Source organism: Ursus americanus, chromosome 9 (genome assembly GCF_024610735.1).
Source record: "Ursus americanus isolate L20-20 chromosome 9, mUrsAme1.1.p, whole genome shotgun sequence".
In the NCBI taxonomy this organism is placed as follows: Eukaryota; Metazoa; Chordata; class Mammalia; order Carnivora; family Ursidae; genus Ursus; species Ursus americanus.
The window spans coordinates 34,185,110-34,212,219 of record NC_142135.1 but is presented as its reverse complement, the minus strand read 5'-3'; the positions used below and the strand labels follow the sequence as shown (position 1 = coordinate 34,212,219).

General features: G+C 39.7%; 1 protein-coding gene across 15 annotated transcripts in view; it reads right to left on the bottom strand.

Moving 5' to 3' along the window:
* NCALD (neurocalcin delta) overlaps nt 1–27,110 on the bottom strand; it is a 431,866-nt gene that overhangs the window by 164,573 nt on the left and 240,183 nt on the right. For all 15 annotated transcript variants that reach the window (XM_087864687.1, XM_087864689.1, XM_087864688.1 and 12 more), the window contains one exon: nt 21,259–21,307. The gene's annotated coding sequence lies outside the window, so the exon portion shown is untranslated. The remainder of the gene's footprint in view (nt 1–21,258; nt 21,308–27,110) is intronic.

Genomic DNA, 27,110 nt, shown 5'->3' with positions numbered 1-27,110 from the left:
CAACAAATAGCTCATTTAAATGATCTGAGTCATAGTTCAAATGGAGAGAAGAGATTCATTGCTTTTGTTCTGGGTTTCTTTAGCTTTTTAACATGTGCCACTCAAGCACTTGCAGAACCGCTCAGACACGAATGCCTTTGCTACAGTAAAGGAAGCCCATCATTTGACCAAAATTTCTTTCAAAGCTGCCTAAGGAAGAATTAGCCATCTTCCCAAATCTTGCCATGGTTGACGTTTCTTCCTGGACCTTCTCCAGGTTTTAAAAGACAGAAGAGGAGTTTTGGTGTCTGGCTGCACATGTAAGGAGCTTGGAAATCACCACTCCGTCCTAACAACAGGTCGAATTCAATCACTCTTCTTGGATCTGTAAGAGAGGGAAGGACACAGGGCAAAGCACTGCTCCCAAGATTGGAAAGAGGAGCAGGGGAATACAGGGAGTCTTGGCTTCCCTGACAGGGGCTTCCCAGCAGAAGCTGCCATAGGGAGCAGTGTGGGGGTAGGAAAACCTGAATTGTAATTTAAGAATTGCTGGAATCGGGGCGCCTGGGTGGCGCAGTTGTTAAGCATCTGCCTTCGGCTCAGGGCGTGATCCCGGCGTTCTGGGATCGAGCCCCACATCAGGCTCCAATGCTGGGAGCCTGCCTCTTCCTCTCCCACTCCCCCTGCTTGTGTTCCCTCTCTCGCTGGCTGTCTCTGTCAAATAAATAAATAAAATCCTTAAAAAAAAAAAAAAAAGAATTGCTGGAATCTCTGTGGGGACAACTAAAGCACTAGGTGGACCCAGTCAAAGAGGGGCCCTCACAATACTGCGAGATTTACTTCCAGGACATCTACCAGATTCCCACAGTCAATATCAGAGAAAAACCTCCTCCAGCTTCCAGAATGCAAAGGGGAAAAGGAACTATTTGGAAATATGACAGAGCACTCTGTTCTTAACAAGGCCTGTCCTTCAAGTAAACTAGTTAACTAGAGTCTAAACTGCTGGAGTGTTATGAGAAGCTACTGACCTGGGGAAGGGAAATACTGGATGAAGTCTTCTCTAGCCTTCCACTGTGGAAGAAGGAAACTATTCACCTTCAGCCAACACTAGCCATCCTGAGAAAAGGGGGAGAAAAAATCTAGAACATTGTGAAGGTCACAGTCCAGAGAAACGTGCTCCCTAAAAGACTGAGACCTAATCGTAGGATGCGCAGAGTGCCTCCTCTCCCTGAAAACGTCACCACCACATGACTAAAGATCTATTTACAGCAGTTCCTATCACCTGGTACATCGTGTCTGGCTATCAGGAAAAAATTACAGAGGGTACCAAAAGGAAAAAAAATCACAATTTGAAGAGACAGGGCAAGCATCAGTCCAGTCAAGGCCGGGAAGATGGAGTTAAAAGACAGCAGAGGTCTCACGAAGGTTGAAATAATTCACTGAGCCAAAAGTCAAGGAGAAGCCATACCCAAAGATCAATTCCAGAGGGATTTAGGACTTAGTTGTGAAAAGCAAAATGTGAAAACTTGTAGAAGAAAACATGGAGAACATATTTTGGATCTCCGATTGGGAAAGGAATTCTTAAGGCACAAAAGTACTAATTACAGAAGGAAAGACTGATAAAATTGCCCCATTATAATATTAAGATCTTTGTTTATAAAAATGTACAATAAAGAAAGCAAAAGGCATGCCACCAACTGAGATGAGTTTGCAACTAGTAAAATAAACAAAGACCGGTATTCAGATTATATAAAGATATGTTACAAATCAGAAAGAAAAAGACAATACACACACAAAAAAATGAGCAACAGATCTGACACATTGTCACGGAGGAGAAAAACAAGAATGGTAAATGTACATATAAAAAGATGAGCGACTTCATTTGTAATCAGGAAAATGCAAATTAAACTGACGGTGGGAGTAGAAGTTGATAGAAGCACTTGCAAACAATTTAACCTTCAGTCATGAAGCTGAATGTTCATATGTCCTCCAACTGAGTAAAACCACTCTTACCTCTATTCTCTAGAGAAATTCTTATATATTGGCCCTGGAAGACACGCACAAAATGTTTATAACAGCTTTCTTAAAAACAACGAAAAGCTATATTTAACACTAATGTCCATCAACCAGTAAGCAATTAAATAAACTGAGTTATATACATAAAATGAAATAATAGATAACAAGGAAAATCAATAAATCCGGGCTACAGGCAATAACTTGGGTGAACCTTAACAGCATAATGAATGAAAAAAAGCAAGTATGAGGTAACTATATACAGATAGTGACTTTTTTTTTTTTTAACAAACAAGACCCAAGAATAGCAAATACAAACAATATTTTTGTTTAGGTAAGCCCATATGTGATACATTTTTTATAGCTACATAACGTTTTGTCACATGTGAACATTTGTGTAACCAGCACTGCAGTCAAGACACAGAACTACTTATCATCACATAGAACTCCATCCTACTACCATTTTACAAGCACATCCATCCCCTCTGCTCACAGCCCTTATCCCTGGAAACCACTAATCTGTTCTCCATCTTTATAATTTCGTTATTTCTAGAACGTTAATAAGTGGAATCATATATGTGACCTCTTGATACTGTCCTTTTGATATGTGACCCTTTGATATTTAGAGGTCATATAATATGTGACCTTTTGATATTAGTTTTTGTTTTGTTTTGTTTTGTTTTTTTAACTGAGCATAATGTCCTTGAGATCCAAGGCATTGCTTGCACCCACGTTGTTGCTTCTCTCAATAGTTTGCTCCCTTTTCTGACTGAATAGTATCTCATGGTTTGGATGTACCTTGGTTTGTTTAACTACTCATCTACTGCAGGGCAATTTGGTTGTTTTGGGTTTGGGCTTATTGCAAATAAAGCTGTTAGGAAAAACTGTCTATAGGTTTTTGTGTGGATGTAAGTTATTTCTCTGGGATAAATGCCCAGGATAGTGATTGCTGAGTCAGATGATTCAGTTTCTGTTTAGTTTTTAAGAAACTGCCAAGCTATTTTCCAGAGTGGTTGTGCCATTTTAACCACCAGCAATGTATAAGAGATTCAGTTTTGCCACATCTTTGCCAATATTTGGCATTATCGCTATTTATTTCAGGCTGTTCTAATAGATGAGTAGTGGTCTGCCTTTGCATTTCCTTAGTAGCTAGTAATGTTGAACACCTCTTTATGTGCATATCTGCCATCTATATACATCCTCTTTAGTGAAATGCCTCTATCTTTTGCCCATTCTCTAATAGAACTGTTTCTTCTTTAACCGCTAAGTTTTGAGTTCTCCATATAGTATAGGTATAAGTCTTTTGTCAGGTACATGTTTTGTAAGCATTTTTTCTCAAGTTATAGCTTGTCTTTTCCCACTTCTTGGTATATCTTTTCGAATTTATATTTTCATGTTCTTTGGGTAAATATCCAGTAGTGCGATTACTGGATCATCGGGTGGTTCTATTTTTAACTTTTTGAGGAAACTCCATGCTGTTTTCCACGGTGGCTACACCAGTTTGCACTCCCACCAACAGAGCATTAGAAGAGTTCCTTTTTCTCCACATCCTTGCTCACACTTGTTTCTTGTGTTTCTGACTTTAGCCATTCTGACAGGTGTGAGGTGGTATCTCATTGTAGTTTTGATTTGCAGTTCCCTGATGATGAGTGATGTTGAGCATCTTTTCATGTGTCTGTTGGCCATCTCTTCGTCTTCTTTTCATGTACATTTTTAGAGTAATCTTATCTATACCTACAAAAATATTTTCTGGAATTTTTTTTTTCTTTCCTGAATTTTTTTTAGGAATTTCATTAAAACTGAATATCAATTTGGGGAAAACTGACATGTTTACTATATTGAATCTTCCAATCTACGAACATAGTATGCCTCTCCGTTTATTTATTTATTATTTATTATCCATGTTTTTCAATTTCTTTCATCAGCGTTTTGTAGTTTTCAGCATACAAATCCTATACATGTTATGTTAGATTTATGCTTAAGTATTTTATATGTTTTTGAGCTTTATAAATGATATTGTATATTTAATTTTGATAGCCATATATACATTGCGAGTATATAGAAATAAAATTGCTATTCTTCTATGTTTATTTTATATCCTGCAACTTAGCTGAACTCACTTATTAGTTCTGGTTTTTCATAGATTCCATTGGATGTTTTTCATGCCATCTGCAAATAGTAGAAATTTTATTTCTTTCTTTTGGATCTCTATGCCTTTATTTTCTCTTCTTACTTTATTGTATGGTGTAGAATTTCCAGTAAGATGTTGAACAGGAGTCATGAGAAAGGACATCCTTCTCTTGCTCTTGATATTATGGGGAAAGGATTCAGTCTTTCACTACTAAGTATGTTGTTAGCTGCAAGTGTTTGATAGATATTCTTATATCAATTTTAGGAAGCTCCCCTCTATTCCTATTTTTGAGAGGGTTTTTTTTTTAATCATGAATTACTGAATTTTGTTGAATAATTTTTCTGCTTCAATTAGCATGATTGTGATTTTTTTCTTTAGACTGTTTACATGGTGGATTACACGGATTGGTTTTCAAATATATTCTTTAAAGATTTTATTTATTTATTTGAGAGTGAGAAAGAGAGAGAGCTCATGAGGGGGGGAGGGTCAGAGGGAGAAGCAGACTCCCCGCTGAGCAGAGAGCCTGATGTGGGATTGGATCCTGGGATTCTGGGGTCATGACCTGAGCCAAAGGCAGATGCTTAACCAACTGAGCCACCTAGGCACCCCCTCAAATATTTTTTAAATATTTATTTATTTATTTATTTGGCAGAGAGAGAGAGAGAGAAAGCACAAGCAGGAGAGTGGCAGGCAGAGGGAGAGGGAGAAGCAGGCTCTCCATGGAGCAGGGGGCCCACTGCAGACCTTGATCCCAGGACTTTAGGATCATGACCCCGGCCGAAGGCAGATGCTTAACCGACTGAGCCACCCAGGTGTCCTGGGAAAGTTCTTATTTAAGGCACAATCTGTGCATGTTCAACCTATTCCCAACTGTTAGAGTTTCCACCATCAGAAAAGTTGAGAACTTTATGGAGCACCTGGCTGGCTCAGTTGGTGGAGCATGGGACTCTTGATCTCAGGATTATGAGTCTGAGCCCCATATTGGGTGTAGTGCTTACTTAAAAAAAATGTACATTGAGAGTACATTGCTTCAGTCATCTAATTTAGAAAACTTAAGAGAAGAAAGCTTATTGCATTGATCCCTATTTTTACTCTTTGTTTTATTCTTTCTTCCATATTGATGTTCCCTCTTCCATCATTTCCTTTTCGTTTAGAGAAATTCCTTGAGCTACTTTTTTAAGATGAGCCTGCTGGTGACACATTTCTAGGTATTCTTTCAGCTGAAAATGTCTCCATTTCCCCTTCATTTCTGAAGGATGTTTTCATTGTTGGGGTTGACAGTTCTTTTTTTTCAACATTTGAAAATTTTCTGCCACTTACTTCTGGCCTCCATGGTTTTTGATGGGAAATCCACAGTCATTCTAATTGTTTTCCCCTTATAGATAAGGTCTCATTTCTCTCTTGCTTTAAAATCTTTGACTTTATTTTTCAGAAGTTTGATTGAGGTGTGTCTTAGTGTGGATTTTGGGGGGTTAATCCCGTTTGGGGTTTTAATCCACTTCTCAACACAATAGGTCTGTTTCTTTTGCCAAACTTGAAAACTTTCAGCAATTGTTTCTTCAAATACTTTTTTTAGCCTTGTCCTCCTCTTTCTCTCCTTCCAGGATGCTGATGATATATATGCTATACAATTTTTATATTCCTTTAGGTCCTTAAGGCCCTGTCTGGCTTTTTCTCCTTCCCCACTTTCAGTCTATTTTCTCTGTTGTTCAGATTGGGTAATTTCTATTATTTTATCTATAAATTCACTGATCCTTTCCTCTGTTTCTTCCATTCTACTGTTGAGCCCACCCATTAAATATTTTTCACTTCATTTATTATGTTTTTCAATTTCTAGGAAACTGAAAAAGAAAATAAAATTTTAAAAGAACACAAAAATCAAGCAAAAACATTTTTTTGAAGTGGCAAAAGGAAACAGCTCTTTTCTGCTTCCTATGAAATGAATACATTGATGGACAGACAAGGGGTCCAATGTCCATGCAGATTGATAAGGTCTTGTTTCCATTTAACACCCCTCTTTAGAACATGTCCTGGGGGTTCCTCTCCAGAACAATGTGGCTGTTCTGGGCATAACTGACTCCCAGGGCAGGCAGTTGAGGCAGGAACAAGCAATGTTTTAGTATTAAGCTGTAACATACTACAGTGCTATGGTGATATAGAACTCTCTTCCTCTGGCCTTTTCAATCCTAACTCTACCACTTCTTATTTTAACCCTTCAGCTCCCTCAGATGCTTTACTCTTTGCATGGATTTTTATATTTTTCTCTTCTCTGGCATCATCTTCCTCTGGCATCCTTCTTGTTTACGTGGTCTCCAAACCTTTTTGTGTGCATTATGACATTTTGTGCATGTGTCAATTCCCTGACCCAGCTCCTTGACTGGGGCTCCTGACCTGGCTAAACACCACCTACACATTTTAATGGGTTCACTTCACCAATGCTTATGTTGTTTTCCAAAGCTAATAGAATACAGATCTTTCTTTCTTCTCTTCAAGGTGGGGGTGGGGGAGATTGATTTTCAAGGTCCATAGCCTCCTCTGTCTAGGGGATGTTTCTATGAGATCACCAGCTGCTTCTTGTACATGCTCCTACCATCCCAAGCCCAGCACGTGGAGGCAGGAAGAGAAATGGGTGGGAGGACAAATTAACACTGAAAAGCTTGATAAATACTAACAGCAAATACTAAAAATAACAAGGCAGAAGTAGTCTACTTTTAGGAACTTCATTTGTGCCTTTGTGTTGGGGGCGAGGAGGAGGGAGAGAAAGAGGGCTGTGGAAAGGGGGCTGGAAATGTTAACGTTCTCTGGAGGTGGAGGCACTAAGAGTTTCCCCAGGCAGACAGCACCACCCCACCCCCTCCCTGAAATAACTCTTTCTCAGCTTTCTCAGGCTTCCACAGTTCTGCAAATGGCTTCCTCCTTGTGCTGCAAATGGCATGCCTGTTCTTGACAGCAAGAGAGGAAAAGCAGCTAAGAGGTTACAGGCTGCTTTGCTTTGCAACTTCATGCTCTCTCAACTATAGAATAGTCTGGCCATCTTTTGATCTCAGTTCCCAGAGAGTAGAGGGTGGTTGGGATCAGTGTGTGTCACCTGTATGTCTCTGAGTCCCTGGTATGCTGGGTGTGACATGGCAAAGCTATTAACCCTACATGACACAATCTACATGGTGGGTATAGCATCTCACAGAGTAGGAATTCCACATGTTCCTGCAAAATGGCTTTTGCTGCTGGGTGCTCCTATTGTCCTCTTCTAGGATGGACACATGAATAAATGACACTGATCCTTCATGGCCAGAGTCTCTTGGTCTAATAAAATGGAAGAGAGTAAATCTGTTCAATTCTGTTTCTGTCATTTTCCCTTCCTTGGTGAGCAATTCAATTCTGTTATGAATTGATACGGATCACGAAAGCTGGAAGAAGATATAACATGAGGAAAAGAAACAGTTCCCACTTGGATGAATTATATGTACTTTTGGGCTCTTCATCATATCTGTCCCATGCAGTTAGCAAACAGGGAGTATCTTGAGCCTGAGTCTTCCCCTCCTGTTCTCCTAATCCCTCCTCCATAACATGTACTCTCAACAGCAAAAAGAAAAGCCTTCCTTCCTCTTCCCTGCTCTCAAAATCTCCACATCTTTATCTCCTCCTCCTTCTCTCATAACTTGGATGAGGAGGGAGCATCCTCCATGCAAAGGTTAATCCCTCCATTTTTGTCCTGATTCTCCCTTCCAGCATCATCCACAGCTTACTCCATCCCCTAATCCCATTACCCCTCTTACATCTTCAGAATGCCACTACCCTGGGCTCCTCAGGGGCTGGAAAACAGCTCCAGCCTCTCTAATCATGAAAACCTGCCTTCTATTTTGTTTTTCTTTACCATCTCATATCTCCCTTCTGTTCTCCATCACAGCTTCTAAAAGAGTGATCTACACGGATTATTTCCATCTCCCTTACTTTATTTACTCCTTAAGCCTTTGCAACCAGACCTCCATCTGCTTTCTCAAAGGACCCTAATGAGTTTCACATTGCCAAATGCAATGGCCTTGACCTTTTTGTTCATCACTTTGGAAACCCACTCTATCCTTTGATTTCTTCATAGTACAATATCCTAGTTTTCCTGAGATCTATCTGTCCACTCCTAGGCTCTTCTATTATCTCCTCCTCTTCTGACCATCCCATAATTATGGGCCATCCCCACAGTCAAAGGTTGCCAGATTTAGTAAATAAAAATACAGAACACTCTGTTAAATTTGAATTTCAAACCAGTGATGTATACATATATTTTTAGTATAGGTATGCTAAATATTGCATGGAACATTCTTATACTAAAACATGATTCTTTGTTGATCTGAAATTCAATCTTAACTGAGCATCCTGTATTTTATCTGGCAACTCTACCATAGTTGTTTCTTCAATGCTCATCTCCGCTCTCTCACTTCCTCCCTTATGATGTTTTTGATGCCCCGGCTTCAATGATTATCTTTCATCAGATAATTTCTAAACATCCATCTCCAGCAGTTTCCTCCCTTCCTCTCTCTCATGCATTCCTCTGTTTTCTCCTGGATTTTTTATAGTATATTCAACTCATTTTATATAAAACCAAACTTAGTGTTTTTGACCCTAAAACCTATTTCTCTGCCTGGCTTCTCTATTTCTCCTAATACCTTCTCCACCCTCCCAGTCACCTCAACTCCAAATCCAGAAGCCCTGAAGTGGCTGAATATTGATTAATTTTACTACTCTCACTAGTACTCTCAGATGTGTCTTTTTTCCTATTCCCATGGATAACTAGAGGCCCATGTCATCTCTGAGGACTACAAACCATACTAGGCTATTGGAATCACCTTCCGATTAGTCCCCCTACTACTATTCTCAACCACTTTCCATCCCTCCACACTCAATTAATATCCCAACTAAAGCACAGGTATGGATATGCCACTTCCTTGGTCAAGGAAGCTTCTACTGGCTCCTGGTTAAAGTTCAAACTCCGTAGCCAGCATTCAAGGCCTTCCATAAGCTGATCTTTCTCCTCTTTATCTCCCTGTTGTCTCCTGTATGCACCCCAAACCTAAGGCACATCAGAACACCATGTCTGGGGCTTTCCTATCTCTGCTCACACTCAAACTTGGAAGTAGACTACTTTGAGGGTGACTCTTACAATTCCTGCATATACATATGCTCACTAAATGCTTGTTGAATTTGTGAAGTCAGTTATCCATATTAACAGAAATGAAGTAATTAAATCCACAAACCATTTATGTGATAATACTAATGAATGCCTTTTTCAACAAAGCCATTGTTTTCTTCTACCAGTTATGGGCAATATCAAACTCTCATAAACATCTCATGTCTTGTGATGTCAAGTCACAACTGGACTCTCACAGAGGACCTACAGGGGCATAGATGGACACAGATCTCACCCACTCTTTGCTGCCTCTCTTGATTTACTTTTTGAATTCTGATACCTTCCCCATTTCCCCCAGTTCTTACAAACGAAAGATTATAATATTCTCTCTAAATGTCCTTGAATTCTCTGTTACATAAATTTCCAAATGACAGTATATTCTAAACTGTTGTCAACCACACATACTGATCCAGAAACATCTGAGTGCTTTGATAATCTAAATCAGAGGTCCACATCAAGCTAGATCCTAAATATTTTCAGCTTTGCAAATCATATGATTTCTGTTGCATTACTCAACTCTGCCATTGTGGCCCCAAAGCAGCCACAGACAACACAAAAACAAATGAGCAGGTATGTGTGCCAATAAAACTTTTCCTACAAAAACAGGCAGTTGGCCTGTGGGTCATTGTTTTCTGACGCCCCAACATCAATCAAGCTTCTGATGAACCATTTACTTCATGTTTTCTTTCCAAACTATATTTCACTGTGGTAGTCTCTTGATTGGAAAGAAGGCTAGAATTTCATCTCATATAGTCTTTTTCCCCCCACAAAATTATACTTAAAGCAAACTCAGGACCCCAAAGTGGGTGAGGGGAAATACAAAGTGGGGACCTGAAGCTGGCTCTGGGACTTTCTTCCCAGCCCAGTGGACACGACCCAAAGGTAGGGACAGGATGAGGCAAGTGGGATGAGTAGCACACTCTCCTTGGGCACCAAAATCTTAAAGAAGCACCAAAAAACTCAATAATATAAATAAATAATACTTTGGTGCAATATTTTTGAAAATCAAAAACATCCACAATGAACAAAGCATCAACATTTTAAGTAAAGACATGATCACTATAACTGATTTTTTCTTTAGTCTCGGGCTCTAATATGGCTCTGCACAGCACTGTTTCTGTTAAGGTATTTAAATAAATACTTTTATTTAAAATGTTGATATTTTGTTCATCATGAATTTTTTTGCATTAATTTTGATTTTAAAAACTACTGTATTCAACATTATTCATCTTGATTATGGAGTTTTACAATGTCCTCTTTAATTTTGTGCCTAGGTAAGTGCCTTATTCACCTTCCTCCCCACCCCTTAGAATCAAGCCCATGTCACCCTTTGCACTGTCAAAGTCCATGCCCATTTCAGGGAATGATGTACAACTCTATAATGTTACCTTTAAACTAGACCATTCCTCTTGGCTGCTTCGATACCATTTTAGTTACTGGATCTGCCACATACAGAAGTGGATTTGAAGCATGTGGAAAATCTTGTACCAGACTCTCTAGTCACTTCTTAAGAGACATATTAAGATGACAGGGAACTAACATTTTATTAAACACATACTAACTGCCAAGTGGTAATGCTAACGAACTTTATGTCCATCATTTCATTTAATCTTCATGACAATCCCATGAGGTTTGATTATATTCTTTTGTATTCATGACGAAACAGAGGCTCAGATAAAATGAGATTATAGAAAATGCTAAAGCCAGGCTGAAGCTTTATGCTACCTCACATTATCTGTCAAGAAGGTGACATTGCCTTCCTACCTTATATTTGCACAGAATCACTCTCATTCATAAAGAGCTTTCAAATGCTTCATCTCATATGAGCTTTATTATAATCGTAGGTAAAAATCTCACATTTTAAGGATAATTTATTTATTCAAAGAGAGCGCAAGCCGGGGTGGGGGGGGACGGGAAGGGCAGAAGGGGAGAGAATCTCAAGCAGATGTGGGGCTTGATCTCGTGACCTGAGATCATGACCCAAGCCGATATCAAGAGCCAGACACTGAACCGACTGAGCCACCCAGGTGCCCTGAAAATCTCATATTTCAGACGTGCTAGCATGAACTCATCAAATACATTCTATGAGTGAGAACATATTCAGAGACATTAAGTGACATAACCCAAGGTCACCAGCTAATAAGTGGCAAAACTAGAATTAAAAACTCAGATTATCTGAGGCCTGGTGAGTTTTCATTATATCCTTTCCATTCCAGAGGAACACACCCAGCATCGGTATCTTTGACCCAATACTATCCATGTTCAGATCACAGTGAGTAACCTGAGGAATGATATCTGGGAAACAGGAAGAAATTAGCACATAAGGGAAGGAATCTAAAGTATGGAGTACTAACTACCCTGATGAGGAAGGTCTGAAGAAAACAGGGGCATCAGAAACAGAGAAGGGTACCTAGGAGGTATCCTTAGGGGGTTTAAAGGAGTGTAGGGGGTGTTAGAAGCCTCTAGAAGGATGGCACCATTAAGAGGCTCAGAAGGGCAAGGCCAACCTTGGCTGGCTTCACCTCTGCCAAGGGTCATTTCTCTTGGGGCTAGGAGGCATTGTAATCATAATCAAAACAACTGTAATGAAAGCAACTTCTGTTCAAACGCCCTAACCTTTCCTGATTCCGTGCTGCAAGAAAGCAAAGGAATCATTCCCAACTTCCAGTTGTTCCACATGCCACCATGATTTTGTGATCAAGAGGGGCATCACACAGAACACTGTGGAGACCATTCTGATGGGAGAGAATAACCAAAGCGAGGACAGGATACAGGAGCAGAGGGAGGGGCACGAGACCCTAGGACATCACTTCCAACCCAAAGCTGGGGAGAAAATGGCAGGCACTCCATTCTGGAGAGAAATCACACTTCATGTTACTCCAGGCAACTTCCAAGGAGGCGTCAGCCCATGTGAGAAGTCACACCTGATATTATATCTCTATAACAAGATGCACAACAGGCACTCTCAAGTGTTTAAAATACTTGAATGTGCAAAATTTCACAGCCAGTCACAAGTTCATAAGAGCTATGTGCCTCTTTCACTGGGAAGATGCCACACCACGCTGGGATTCCACAGAGCAACATGGCTTCCCTATTCTTCAAAATAGAACAGTTCTAACAATCCTCTGGCAATTTTAACTACAGAGGAATAGAAAACACCCCAGGCAGAGTGTGAGAGACCAATCTTATAAACAGCAGGATGGCAAGGTATAAACAAGAATGGAAAGAAAACATACAACTTTTAAAAAAAACCATTGCTTTTGACAAGGACAATAAGATGGGAAGAAATTCAGTCCCAAATATCATGGAACAACAAAAGCTCAGAGAAGTGTTAAATCGCAAGCCAGGTGGCTGCAGAAATTTGCAATGATCCATTCCCATCTGCCAACTTGTCCCTTTTGGCACCAGGCTGGATTGCACAGACTCCTCTTCCAGTTTCACAAGCTTGGGGATTGTTTTTTGGTTTTGGTTTTTCCTTCCATGCAGCACAACCAGCATTTTCAAGGCTGCAACTTTCCCAAGTCACCTCTTTCTTCTTCTCTGACCCCACAAACGAAGTTGCTTTGGAGAACCACATACCACAATATTTCCATCTTTCATTTGACTGAGTCATGTTCTTGCATGCAAGGAAATTATGTTCACATACTTATACTGAATCTTAGTAAATCTTTTATATGATCACTTGTGTTGCTAGAAGCTATAATGCAGCAAAATGCCAGCATCTTCCATCCTTTCAATCATTCTACCAGTAATTAAGCACTGAGCACATACTCTCAACAGTGGCCTGGGGATAACAGAATGAGTTGGATCCTGGGTTGAGGACCACACAGTCCAATGGAGGAGACAGACTCACAAACAAACAGTTCAGAGAAGGGGTGAAGCTACCTTACCCCTCCTCTGCATAGTAACAATGTACATGGGTTCCACTGTTATTTTGTCCACTCCCCAGCAGGCTGCTTCTAACCCAAAAATGCCTCTTTAGGCCAAGTGATCAGAGAATTAAGTACCTATAGCTAAGCAAGCACAGACATATTGAGGAAAGGAAGTTCTTTCTAGAAAGTTCTCTTCCATCTTCCTCCACCTCCATCAATGCCTTGCTCTACATACCTGTTCTCAACCTCAGACCTCCAAACTGCCTTGTTGGACTTACAATCCTCCCTAGCTCTAGTTATTATTATTGATGGCACCGTGTCATGCATATTTATTATGTGTCAAGAATGGCCCATATAGTAGCTTGTTGAACTTTCATTAAAAAACTCGGGATGGGCTTTGCTTTTTTTTAAAGATTTATTTTTCAGATTTATTTTTCTTAAAGATTTATTTTAAGATTTATTTAAGTAATCTCTATATCCAATGCGGGGCTCAAACTTACAACCCTGAGATCCAGAGTCACACACTCTACTGACTGAGCCAGCCAGGCACCTCTTGGGATGGGCCTTGTTATCCTGGTGTTACAGATGAAAGAAATGAACCTCAGAAAATTTTCAGAACTTGCAAAAGGCCACAAAACTGGTAAGTAGAAAAACTGAGATTAGAAGTCAGGACTGTGTGATTAGACAGGTTCTTAAATAGTACGTTAGTCTGCCTTGGTAGGCACATGTAGTCCAACTCCCCTGCTAGATTATTCACATTATAAGGACAGAGATTAGCATTTCCATTTTTTTAACAGTCCCTAGGCAGGGTGGGACTATAAGCGGGCACAGTAGGCATCTGCCTATGTGATGTGATTTAAGGGAAGCTGGACAAGAATGGGTTAAAAATATCTCCACTGTTGCCTAGCACAGTGCCTGGAATTTTACCCCTGGAGGTGCATTACTTTGGGCCTTGAGTCTTTCTGGTCTTCAGGGTTGCTTTATTAGAACATAATTTATTAGAACATAATTGCCCTAAGAGGAGTCATACTCAGCTGAGACCTCAGTGAGGGTCAGGGCCTCGGAGAGTGAGTCACAGGAGAGATGCCCAGAAAGGAGCCTGGCAGCGCTGAGAGTGGGCACAGTGGTCCTGAGAGGACAACAGGAGGTTCTGAAGACAGGAGTGGACATTTTGTTGGACTGGCCCCACCTTTGTGGTCCTCAGCACAGAGTCAGGCAAATGAATGTATATAATTCCTTCAATTTGAGGAAACACCATTTGATCAGGTGTAAGAGTTGCAGGCCTGGGGCATGGAGGCAGGTGGGCCTCTAACGCAGAGGACCCTGAGCCTTGTGAAGGCATAAGGACAAGAAGACAGAAGCCTTGCCCTCGAAGAGCTTACAGTCTCTTTGTGGGGAAAATTATCAATAGCAAACAATGGGTGAGTAATACAAGACAGGAATGACCAAGCACGGAATATACGTGTAATTGGAAACCTGGAAAAAGAAGAGCTCAGTGTGGAAGGAGGCAGTTTCAGTTTCACTGGGGTCCATGGGGCCTCAAGCACAGTATTACCAAATAAAGAGACAGACTGAATGACTCGGCGAAAGCCTAGCTTATGCCGAGAGAAGACCAAGTCGGCCACAACCAATTGCTACCTCAGCACTCCCAAACAAGGAAATTCAACTTGGATTTAATCACCATGATGCAAAATGATGTTAGGATGATCTAGAAACAAAATCTGAAGACAGCTATAATGTACAGAGATACTATTTAGAAAATATATTACTTCAAATGAAGTCCAGGTTTTTAAATGAAAGGCTCTAATGGTTGTTTCAGTAATAATGAATGAATCCAGAATTTCAGTAATAGATGAAAGTATCACATTTATATATTTAAACAGATGGCAAAGGCAAGTCTAAGCCCTTCCAAAACTGAAGGAAAGAGATCTGATGACCACCATGGGCCAAGAACCTTGGCAAATTCCAAGACCTTCCACTGAATTCAGCTGTGATAAAGAACGGCTTTATCCTGTGACCTTCCAGCAAAAGCCAAATGCACTTCTTCTGGGCTTTCACTGAATACTTCCTTCACAAGCAGGAAAGGTTACTTCTATTTACTCTAACTTATTTGGTATTTTTTTTCAAAAAGATCCCTTTATTTAATTCTCACAAAGAAAACAACCTGAAGGAAGAAAGGAAGGAAGAAAGCGAGTAAGCTTTGACCTTTATATGCTAAATGAGTTATTTAACCAATAGCTACAGGTGATTATGTTCTCACCATTCTGAATAACAACCCTTTGTACACCTTGCATAAGAGAAACCAATAGCTACACCCTAAGGCTTACTTGTGAGCCAAGCAGTGAAAAGAAAAAAATATAGGTAGACTTGAAAAAGAGGTAAAGGGTGAGAGAGGAGGAACCACAAGAAACCCTTCCTCCTTTGAGTTTCTTAATTGAATTATTGCAATATGTATATATTTCCTTTTCATTTCAGCTTCGTTGCTAATAAGCCTCATTTTCACAAGTTGCCTGTTTTCTTCAAGGCGGCTGCATATTTGAGACATAAGCAGCAAAGGTCTCTGGCTCAATCAGCTGATAGGTTTGTATTAATCTCTGTGCCGATGCATAGATTCGGTGATCACATGATATAAACCTGCAATCAGACACAGGGTCTAACAAATGATACATGTGCTTTATTTCCAGATGCAAGCAGCAACGTGGCAAATGTTGTTCCAATGCTGAAATGTTGGGATTTCTGGAACATCTGGTGTTATAAGGAGCAATCAGAAAAAAAAAAAAATTTTTTTTTGAGATCCTGAAAATCTGGGCGGTGATTACAAAACTGGAGCAAAATGACAATACCGGTATTTCTGTATTTAACATTTTATAAGAAAAGGATTCAGAATCCAGAAAAAGAACTCAGTGAGAATGAATATTGAATATATTTAAAATACACAAATTTTAAGTATCATGTAAAATGTAAAAATTACTACCTAAACAATATCAAACTATTAATAATTATTAGTAGACTGAATTTATAAACCTAAGTATTAAAACAATAAGTCTCAAAAATGAAAAAAAAATTAAGTCATGAAATGTTGAAAATGAGATATTATTTAAACTTTTATGAGAGTTCTTAAAATGCAGAAATGTTGAAATTTTGTCCAAATTTCTTCACTGCTAATAAAAAGAAAACACTAGTTAGGAAAATGTGATGTATTTATGAATGATCTCCAAATATATTCTTCTGGCTTCTTCCTCTTGAATAATTGGAACTCTCATTTGATAACTTTGAAGAATATTTTTAAACGTTGAGGAGTATTTTTAAACATAATTCTGTGGGGGGGGGTTGCGGGGGGATGAAATTTATTTATTTCCTTCAAGCTGTAGTTTGCTTTGAAAATAAGAAGCCAGCATTTCCAGTTTGTTCTCCTCTTCTTTAGTTTGCTCATCTATGCCCAGCTGCCCGGATCCGTTTCAAAACTCTCCTGTTGTAGTGGATATGCTCTAAAGTGATCCCCAGTGAGTCAGGCCTTAGTGTGATCCTCCCCTCTTGAGGGAAGGCACAGCCTGTGACTTGCTTCTAGCCAAGAGAATACAGCAAAGCCAATGGGAGAGTCACTCCCTTGATACGATTACATTATGCAAGTCTCTCCCTTAGCAGACGGAGAAGAGATTCTCCAGCTGGCTCTGAAGTCAGCTACCATGTTGTGACAGGGCCTGTGAGAGGCAAGCAGCCACATGGCTAGGAACTGTGAGTACAGCTAGGAGATGAGAACACCCAGGTGACAGCCAGCAAGAAAACAGGGGACCTCAGTCCTACAACCTTAACTGAATTCCACCAACAACCACATGAACTTGGAAGAAAAAAGCTCCCAAAAGTACCATAGCATAGTCAACATCTTGATTATACCCTTAGGGGACTCAAACAGAGGACCCAGCGAAGGCACCTCCAGATTCTGGACCCAAAGAAACTGTGGGATAATAATTATATGCCGTGTTAAGCCGCTGCATTTGTGGTAATTTGTTATGCTACAATATAGAACTAAGGCACAAGTCATAATCCTCTTTGAGCTCCAAAAACTGTTATTCTTGCAAAAAAAGGTTTGTGTTGCCAATTGTTATCTTCTTCCTCCATTTGAAGACAGCAGAAATATAGCAGAATGCTTTATAGATGTGTACACATTTATCCAACTCAAAACTTTAATGAAGAATATAATTCTCCATGTATGATTCTCAAAATATAAATTAGTTAAATTCAAAATTTTCAAAATACTATATTTTGGTACTTGGAAAATGGAGAGTATACCTCCAAACCAGTTTTTTTTTTTTTATGTTCACACTTCCTTATTTTTTTAAATAAATGTTTTATTTCAAACAGTTTTAGATTTGCAGAATTATTAGTATATGGAGAGTTCTTGTATATCCCACACCCAGATTTCATCATTAACATCTTACGTTAGTATGGGACATTTTTCACAATTAATGAACTAACATTGATATATTATTATTAACTAAACCCTATAGTTTATTCAGACTTCCTTGGTTTTTACCTAATGTCCTTTTTTCTGTTCCAGGATCCCATCCACGATCCCACATTACAGTTAGTAGTCTTGAGTCTTTAGGCTTCTCTTGGTTGTGACTGCCAGTATTTTTAATGACCTTGATAATTTTGAGGAATAATGGCCAGGTATTTTGCAGGATGTACCTGTATTGAAATTTGTCTTATATTTTTCTTGTGACTAGAGTGGGGTAATGTGTTTTGGGGAAGAAGATAGAGGGAAAGCATCATTCTTTTTTTTTTTTTTTTTTTTTTTTTTTTTTATTAATAATGATTTTTTATTATATTATGTTAGTCACCATACAGTACATCCCCGGTTTTCGATGTAAGGCTCGATGATTCATTAGTTGTGTATAACACCCAGTGCACCATGCAATATGTGCCCTCCTTACTACCCATCACCGGTCTATCCCATTCCCCCACCCCCCTCCCCTCTGTAGCCCTCAGTTTGTTTCTCATAGTCCATAGTCTCTCATGTTTCATTCCCCCTTCTGATTACCCCCCCTTTCTTTATCCCTTTCTTCCCCTACTGATCATTCTAGTTCTTATGTTCCATAGATGAGAGAAATCATATGATAGTTGTCTTTCTCTGCTTGACTTATTTCACTAAGCATTATCTCCTCCAGTGCCGTCCATGTTGTAGCAAATGTTGAGAACTCATTCTTTCTGATTGCTGAGTAATATTCCATTGTATATATGGACCACAACTTCTTAATCCAGTCATCTGTTGCAGGGCATCTCGGCTCCTTCCACGATTTAGCTATTGTGGACATTGCTGCTATGAACATTGGGGTGCATATGGCCCTTCTCTTCACTACGTCTGTATCTTTGGGGTAAACACCCAGTAGTGCAATGGCTGGATCATAGGGTAGCTCAATTTTTAACTTTTTAAGGGACCTCCACACGGTCTTCCAGAGTGGCTGTACCAACTTGCATTCCCACCAACAATGTAGGAGGGATCCCCTTTCTCCACATCCTCTCCAACAATTGTTGTTTCTTGCCTTGTCTATTTTTGCCATTCTAACTGGCGTAAGGTGGTATCTCAGTGTGGTTTTGATTTGAATTTCCTTGATGGCTAATGATTTTGAACATTTTTTCATGTGTCTGTTAGCCATTTGTATGTCTTCATTGGAAAAGTGTCTGTTCATATCTTCTGCCCATTTTTTGATTTGTTTATTTGTTTCTCGTGTATTGAGTTTGAGAAGTTCTTTGTAGATCTTAGATACCAGTCCTTTATCTGTAGTGTCATTTGCAAATATATTCTCCCATTCCGTGGGCTGCCTCTTAGTTTTTCTGACTGTTTCCTTGGATGTGCAGAAACTTTTAATCTTGATGAAGTCCCATAAATTCATTTTATCTTTTGTTTCTCTTGCCTTTGGGGATGTGTCATGAAAAAGGTTGCTTTGGCCGATGTCGTAGAGGTTGCTGCCTATGTTCTCCTCTAGAATTTTGATGGATTCCTGTCTCACATCGAGGTCTTTCATCCATTTGGAGTTTATTTTTGTGTATGGTGTGAGATAGTGATCAAGTTTCATTCTTTTGCATGTAGCTGTCCAGTTTTCCCAGCACCATTTATTGAAGAGACTGTCTTTTTCCCACCGGATGTTTTTTCCTGCTTTATCAAATATTAGTTGCCCAAAGAGCTGAGGGTCCATTTCTGGGCTCTCTATTCTGTTCCATTGGTCTATGTGTCTGTTTTTGTGCCAGTACCATGCTGTCTTTGTGATCACAGCTTTGTAGTACAGCTCGAAATCCGGCATTGTGATGCCCCCAGCGGAAAGCATCATTCTTACCACATTCGTGAAGGATACCTACTATAACGATGACATACCACTGTGGGTGTTAATCTGGATGACGGGGCTTGAGGTGGTGTTTGTCAGGTTTCTCAATGGTATGTGACTCTTTTCCCCCTCCTCCCTTTTCTACTGTACTCCTTAGAAGAAAATCACTGTGTGCAGCCCCCATAGGGAGTCATGCTTTACCTCCCAGAAAGCAGAGTATCTACATAGAATATTTGGAATTCATCAGCATGGGAGATTTGTCTATTCTCTTCACATATTGATCCAATTATTGATATCTGAATAGAATTTATTTTATACTTTGGGTTATACCACTACTTTATTTTGTTGCTCGAATTGTTCCAGCTTTGGCAATGGGGAGTACTTTTAGTTGGCTCCTGTATCCTTGGGTTTTTAGGGTTTTGGTTTTTTTTAAAGATTGATTGATTGATTTGACAGAGAGAGAGAGACAGCCAGCGAAAGAGGAAACACAAGCAAGGGGAGTGGGAGAGGAAGAAGCAGGCTCTCAGCGGAGCAGGGAGCCTGACACGGGGCTTGATCCCAGGACCCTGGGATCACGCCCTGAGCTGAAGGCAGACGCTTAACGACTGAGCCACCCAGGCGCACCTGGCTCCTGTATCCTTGTGACACACTTTGTGTCACACCATTGTGAGGTGTTTTTCGTTTTGTTTTGTTTTTCATTTTTCTTCTAGCACTACCTTACTTCCTGGCACTATACAATGCTCCAGACCCCTTCTGTGTATTTCTTGTTCCAGCCCTAACATAGCCATTTCTCCAACGAGCCCCAGTTCTATTGGAAAATAGCATTAAAACCAAGATTTGGGTGGTAGGTGTGTTTATTGCTACTGACATGTCATTGCTTCTAGGCCAAACCAATTTTTCAGTCTCTAGACATGGGACCTTGGAATGTTCCTCTACGCTTCATGTATTTTAATTTATTCAACAAACATTTTTACAAAGATTACTATGTGTCAGGCATTATTTTAAGCATTTTACAAATATTAACTCATTTAATCCTTGTAATAACCTTTTAGCAACAACAAGATAAGTAGTGTTATAAGCCCCGTTTTATGAACGGAAAAAGTGGGATACTGCGAGGTTTGAACACGTGGCCGAAGTCATACAGCTGGTAAGTGGCAGAACCAAGGACTGAACCCAAGCATCTTGCTCCAGATTTGGGGGAATAACCACTACACCACATTGCCTCACAGTGGCAAGGACCTCACAGAGCAGAAAATTAATGGATAAATGAATCCACCTACATTCATTCTCCAACAAATACCTATTATGTGCCCATTAGGTGCTAAATTCTGTGCTAGATGTTAATTGGCTTAATGCCATTTGAGATACTTTCTTGGGCTACAGCCCAATTTAAAATGAGGGAAGAGGCTGTTGTAATGTGCCCCTTGAGAGGACTCTGGCAGCTGCGTGGGACGAAGATGGTGAAATGAAAGCACTTCGCTCAGAGGATGCAAATACACTTTATTATGCTACAGGTAATATTCAAGGGTGAGAGGCAGTGCCTTCTTTATTTCCTATCTTTCTATTATCCTTTTCGCAAATGTTAAAGAAAGGGTTTATTATCTTTTCCTATATATGAAACACCCAGTCATTATGCCACTGTTCACTGATAAAATATTTGAAAGTAAAATATTTGAAACTGTCTTTTGTGAAAATCATTGAACAAAACTGAGATTTCCATTTACAGCTGATTGAGGAAAATTTTAAATGTACACTTACCTTATGACTGTCACTGGCGGGTGGTTCCCAGAGACCAAGCCGAGAGAATCTAAAAGGAAAGAGGCAAAATAACCATGCTGAATGCAAATATCTTCAAGGATTACAATATTATTTATCCCCACATATTTAGTGGCAGAGCTCTGTGAAGCTTTCCGTGACCTGGCTTTAGTTGTCAATAACATGTTTTGCGTACAGGAAGGCAGGTGGGATGGAGATGGGTTTGGCAGAAAAGACTCACCTAGAAGAAAAAGAAGGCGGAGGCTAACACAATGGGGACTCTTGCATTGACCTCTTGCTGCAATTTATAAATTCCTTGGAAGAGGACGTGGATTCAAGGAAAGGGATAGTCAAGAATATGGGCCTTCATTTTTTAGGTTAGAGCAAGTATCAAACGAGCCACCTTCCAGATGTACCAAAGGTTAAGGGCATTCCAAAAAGAATTAGCAAACACAGTACCTTAATGAAGCAATAAGAAATCACAACACAATAGATCAATAAACGGGAATAATGTATTGATTAGATTCATAGTTCAGGGGAAAGGAATAATCAAAGCTCTGTGAAGAGCTAACTTAGTTCAGCTGAGTGGGTTTGATTAGGAAGACTTCAAGGAGGGGGTGTGATCTATCGAATCCCTTTGCCAATGGACATGGGAGAGGTGTGGTCTCTCAGATTTTGTTTCTGACATTTACAACCTCTCTCTGAGAAGAAAGTGCATTTTGGTACCTCTGGGGGCACCAGTCTAGACAATCTAATTAGTCCACCTAATATAGTTTCAAAACTATCAACAGGGTCAAAACCCTCTTGGGAAACGTGTAGAAAAAAAAGTCCCAACTCATATCATTGAATTCTTAAATATCAAAGTATCACTTTTATCAGGAATAAAACATCAAGAAATGTGCAATTGTTTGGGTTTCTAAATAGCCTCTTTTTTATTTAAAATCTTGTAATAATTCAAAGAAAAGGTGTTCCAACTGACATGTTAGAAAAAAGTTAACATTCTACTGATTTCTGTGTATTTGATGAGATACCAATCATTGCAAAATGTATCTCAGTCAATATACCAAGGACTCAGATTCCTCCAAGCATTTAACAAAGTATTAAATATACTTAAAGCAGAACTAGGAGTTTTACCAAAGAGTCAATAAATGTGTCCCTTTGAACATAGAACAGAGCTAAGATGGTGGCAAGGACCTCAGTTATTAAACCTCTGGACTTTCCACAAATAATAGTTAGTATGTTATTTTTAGTTCCAGCAATCTAAGAATTCTGATCTAAGATAGATTCTTAATGTTTTTCTTACTTATAATAACCTATACATTTTAATAATATAGATATTTAGATGAGATTTTGGCTTCATAAAATGTAATTTTTCCAACCATGATTTTTTTTAACTGGAAAGAAAATCTGTGAAATGGCTTTTATATATTTTCCTTTATCTCATAGTTACTTTGTTGACATACAAACAGATTACAATTTGAGAAGTGGTATTTTAGTTTTTCATTGTTAGGATGTGGAATCTAGTCAACGTGAATTCACAGTGTTTTATATTTTAAAATATAGTTAACTCCATTTCAGACTTTCAGATTTTACTGAAACAACAACAACAACAAAGGATTCCTAGTTAAAATGGCAAGGTAGATAAACGAGACTAGAGCTGGCCTGATGTAGGACCCCAACAGCTTTCGCTAGTATCAGAGTGGACAGGCCATTAAAGACCAAGCTCGTTGGCGGCATCTCAGTCAGCTGGGCTGAGACCAGGAGAAGAGAACATCGCAAGAAAGGTATTAAAAGCTCTGCCTGTTCTCTATGCCCCCAGACAAGTTTCATTGATTTGCCCACAGGAATACATTGAAACACAGCCTGTCTTACCTATTTTTTCTCAGAGATTGCTAGGGCAATGATGGAGGCAGGGTGGGAGGGGTGTGAATGTAGATAGGAATACAGGTATAAATAATGAACAAAGTATAGAATCTATTTTTATATAATAGCAGCTTTCATTGTAACATATACATAAGGGAAATTTTGTAGATTACATGTATATCTTGCTAATTTAAATGATCACTTCAGGGAAACAAGGAGATAAGGTGGAAAGGACAGGAATTCTGGGGTCTAGCCCCAGTCTGGCCATTATTAGCAGTGGGCTAACTTTAGAGCAGCCGCTTACCATTACTAGGCCTCTTTATACAGACAAGTACATGTATTACTCTAAAACCCCTTTCTGACATCCATTTCAGGTTGGCCCTTACTTTGCCTTTAAGATCTCCACCAGGAAGTTTATGGTTTATGAGAAAATAAATGCAGCTGTGGCCAAATTTGCTTTTTCAGAAGCCTGAAGTGAATCCTTTCTTAATGGTGTCAGTACTTAAAATAGTTACTTTATGTATTTTGGGTTGCAGATACAAATTTCAAGGTTTATGATATGAAAGTCTGAGAACATTCGGATAAAAACTGCTTTGAAATGTTTTAAGTGTTGTATGAGGATACTGTTTAGTTACCAACACCCCTATTTCTAACTATCCTATCCATCAGCCATAACATCCACTCATGCTAATGATGAATAAAATGGTTTCTGGGCTCAGTGTTGATATCTAGTTTTTTAGATGCCAAAACATAGCATTTTCACTGAGCAGTATATTGTGACAAGAACTTGTAAATATAATCAAATAGCTCTTTACATTTTCATTTTAATATGATTTAATAAGTCTAATAATTTGAATATCAGAATCCAACCCTAACTTTCCTCAGGATGTGGAAAAGGCTTAATATTTATTCATCTGGAAAAAAAAATGTGCCATGCTCCAAAACACAATTAAACTAGAAACAGATGATGTTCATCCTCTCAGGGGCATTTAGCATAAGCTAAATATATTCACAGCACAGTTGATCATTTATAAACACAGCTACCATCGCAACCAGAAAGTTGTGTCCATGGCAGTCCACTCATGGTCTAAAGTGAAAAGCCATGAATTCTGCTAGGCTGGAGGCCACCTCTAAACTTATCATGCAATCAACACTGCCCTATTTTACAAAACGCTTAATAAAAATATTTTAAAACATTCTATTCTTTTGTTTTCTACTTTTAGACTGAGTACTTAAATGAGGATTAATCTAGTTCTCTCTACTTATGGAAATCGAGTATGGAGGGAATAGACTTACTAGGATTCTAGTTTCCATTAAAGGATCATTGCTATTGCCCTTGTTCCTCACGGCACAGCTTCATTTATGCTGGGTGCTGTCCTAAGCTGCTTTCAGATGCCATGATGCATTCTGATGCCATGACTCTGTGACTCAAGTTGTGAGGAATGGATAGTTTTCTCATTTCTTTCTTAAAGCTGGTCTTAAATTCAGAAAGCATGTTATGACAAAACAAAAAGCAATAATAATAAAAAAGAAACCAAATTCACTCCAGGGAAGAGAAATTGGATAAATGGAGGTTATACAAATGTATTTTCTAGCCAGTTGGTCAGTCGGCCACATTTATAGAGAACCTTATAAGGGCAGAACCCAGATGGAATTACCCCCTCTCCTCAGGCCACCTGCAATGCCCTGTGTGGGCGAATGGCAGGCTGGGTCATTTCTAGGGACTAGAAATGAATGATAGGACTTCACCTTTAAGATGCTCACTCCTAGAGGGGAGAAGCCGGCTAGTCACTTATGACAGACAAGTAAACAAATAAAATAATCAAAATGTGAACAGCTGAATGACAGACTCACATAAACTTGAAGAGCTGGTCTGAGCAATACTTGCACACACTCCTTCCTCCTTCCCTTTCCCTTCTGAAGGTTTTTCTCATTAGCACTTGGTCATTACCATCCTCACTTCATGTCATAGATTTATTTGTTTACTTTGGTTTTCCGTCTCCTTCCACTAGAAAGTAAGTCCTTGCAGGTGAGCAGGACTTAACAACTAGTAGGTGCTCAATAAACACTTAAAAATGAATGTATGAGTAAATAATCATTATAGAAGTCATTCAAAAGAAGGTATGATTATCTGGAAAGAGGGGAGGAAATGATGTTGGGTTATTACAAAAGGCAATTACATTTTGACAAAGAAGTTGAAAGTCAGTCAAGAGAAGTCTGCTGGGCAGGTCCTGAGGGACACCTGGCAATAGGTCCACGGAGTCCAGGTAGTTTGTCTGCCCAGGGTCCTGACCTCGTAGAACTGTCTCCCAGCTCCCTGTGGCCTTAATAGGGTAAGCAATCCCAAACACCTCCTCCTCCGACCACGGCGGAGGATGCCAACCAACTAGGCCAGCTGGTTCTCCCCCCTGGGCACTGAAACCTACAGTGGACAAGAGCGAGGAGCAAAGGCAGCTGGGCCATCAGGAGCAGCAGCATCTCAGAAGCACGGGTTACGTGTTCTGGCTTCCAAGACCCCAGCTGCCCTAGTTCCTGTCTTCCCCAAAACCCGTTTGGTCAGCTCTTCCCTCAGCTCTTTAAGCTATTAATATCCTTCCAACAAAGTTTTTTTTTTTTTTCCTGGCTCTGGTAGTCTCAGTTTATTTCTGATGATTACATTCAAAGCTCTCTGTGACCACAGGAGCTGATTAAAAGATGAATGTGGTTTGGAAAGACTCAGAGTAAAGAATTTTTATTAAGCACTAACCATGCGTGGGTACTGAGTGAAGCTCTTTATAGGAGTTATCCAATTTAATCTTTACAACCATCTCCAGGAGTACCTGGTCCCATTTTAAAACCAAGCCAAGCTCCCACTCTATACCAGGTGGCTGAGCCAGCATTTGACTCTGAAGACCACAATCTTAACAGCTCCCCACTGTCCTCCTGGGAAACACAATTTCAAGTGTGTGATAAATAACTAGATGTGCCACTGGTGTGAGGGTCAGGTCAGATGAGTCAGGGTTAGGGATTAGGTGGAGATGGGTATCCTTAGGGAGTGGGGGGAGTTAAAGGTAGAGGAACTAGCTTCCGTGCTTATAATTCAGGATTCCCACATTCCACATTGTGTTATGATTTTTTTCCTATGCCATGTAAAGAATTAAGAAGAGTTTCCTAGTGAGACCTGCTAAAAAAAAGTACCTGAAACAGGTGGCTCCAAAGTCTGAAAAATACCTTAGCATAATTGCATATTTTTATTAATTAACCACCAGTTACATGTATACATGGAAGTGACTGTACATCACATAAATACATCTAATTAAACAAACAAAATGTATCCCCAATTCAGCTTCCTCTTAGACTGATTCCAAAGATGCCTCTGGCTATGCCACTGTTTTCACACATGAGGGTAAATGCAGTCATGGCGGAGAGAGTGCTCTCAAAACTCCTTCTCCTTAAAATCTTACAAGAACGTTTGGCCTTGTGAGCCAAATAGTAGCGTTCTGAGCTTCTGAGCTCATAGTACATCTGGCCCTGTGCTTTCTCCTCCTCCAAGTCTGCTTTATCCCTATGATCAGAGGGTCCTCTTCCTCCCACAGCACACCAAATAGGAAGCAGAAAAGGGTCCATGTTCTGGCTTAACAAGTCAGGAGAGGTCGGGTCTTCTGATCCAGATTCATCAAAATGTGCTGCCTCCCTCAGGAAACACAATGGAAACTGTGCAGCAGGATGAGTTAGCATCATTCATCCCGCTGGAGCTTTATGACGTCCTGGCTCTACCTGAGACAGAGATCAAAATAGTGGCATCCAAGCCATTCTTCATTAGTACCAGTGTGTGGGGGTAGGAGTGAACATGTCCCTTTCTGGCCAGGACATCAACCGCCTTGGTCATTACTTTGACTTTTTCAACTCCAGAGAAGTGGTGACATTGCTGCTCTGGCAGCCTCTATCTGTTTCTATTGCAAGGCTTGTACCACTCCTTTTTGGGGGATTTCACCAGTGATGTTGCCTTTTGA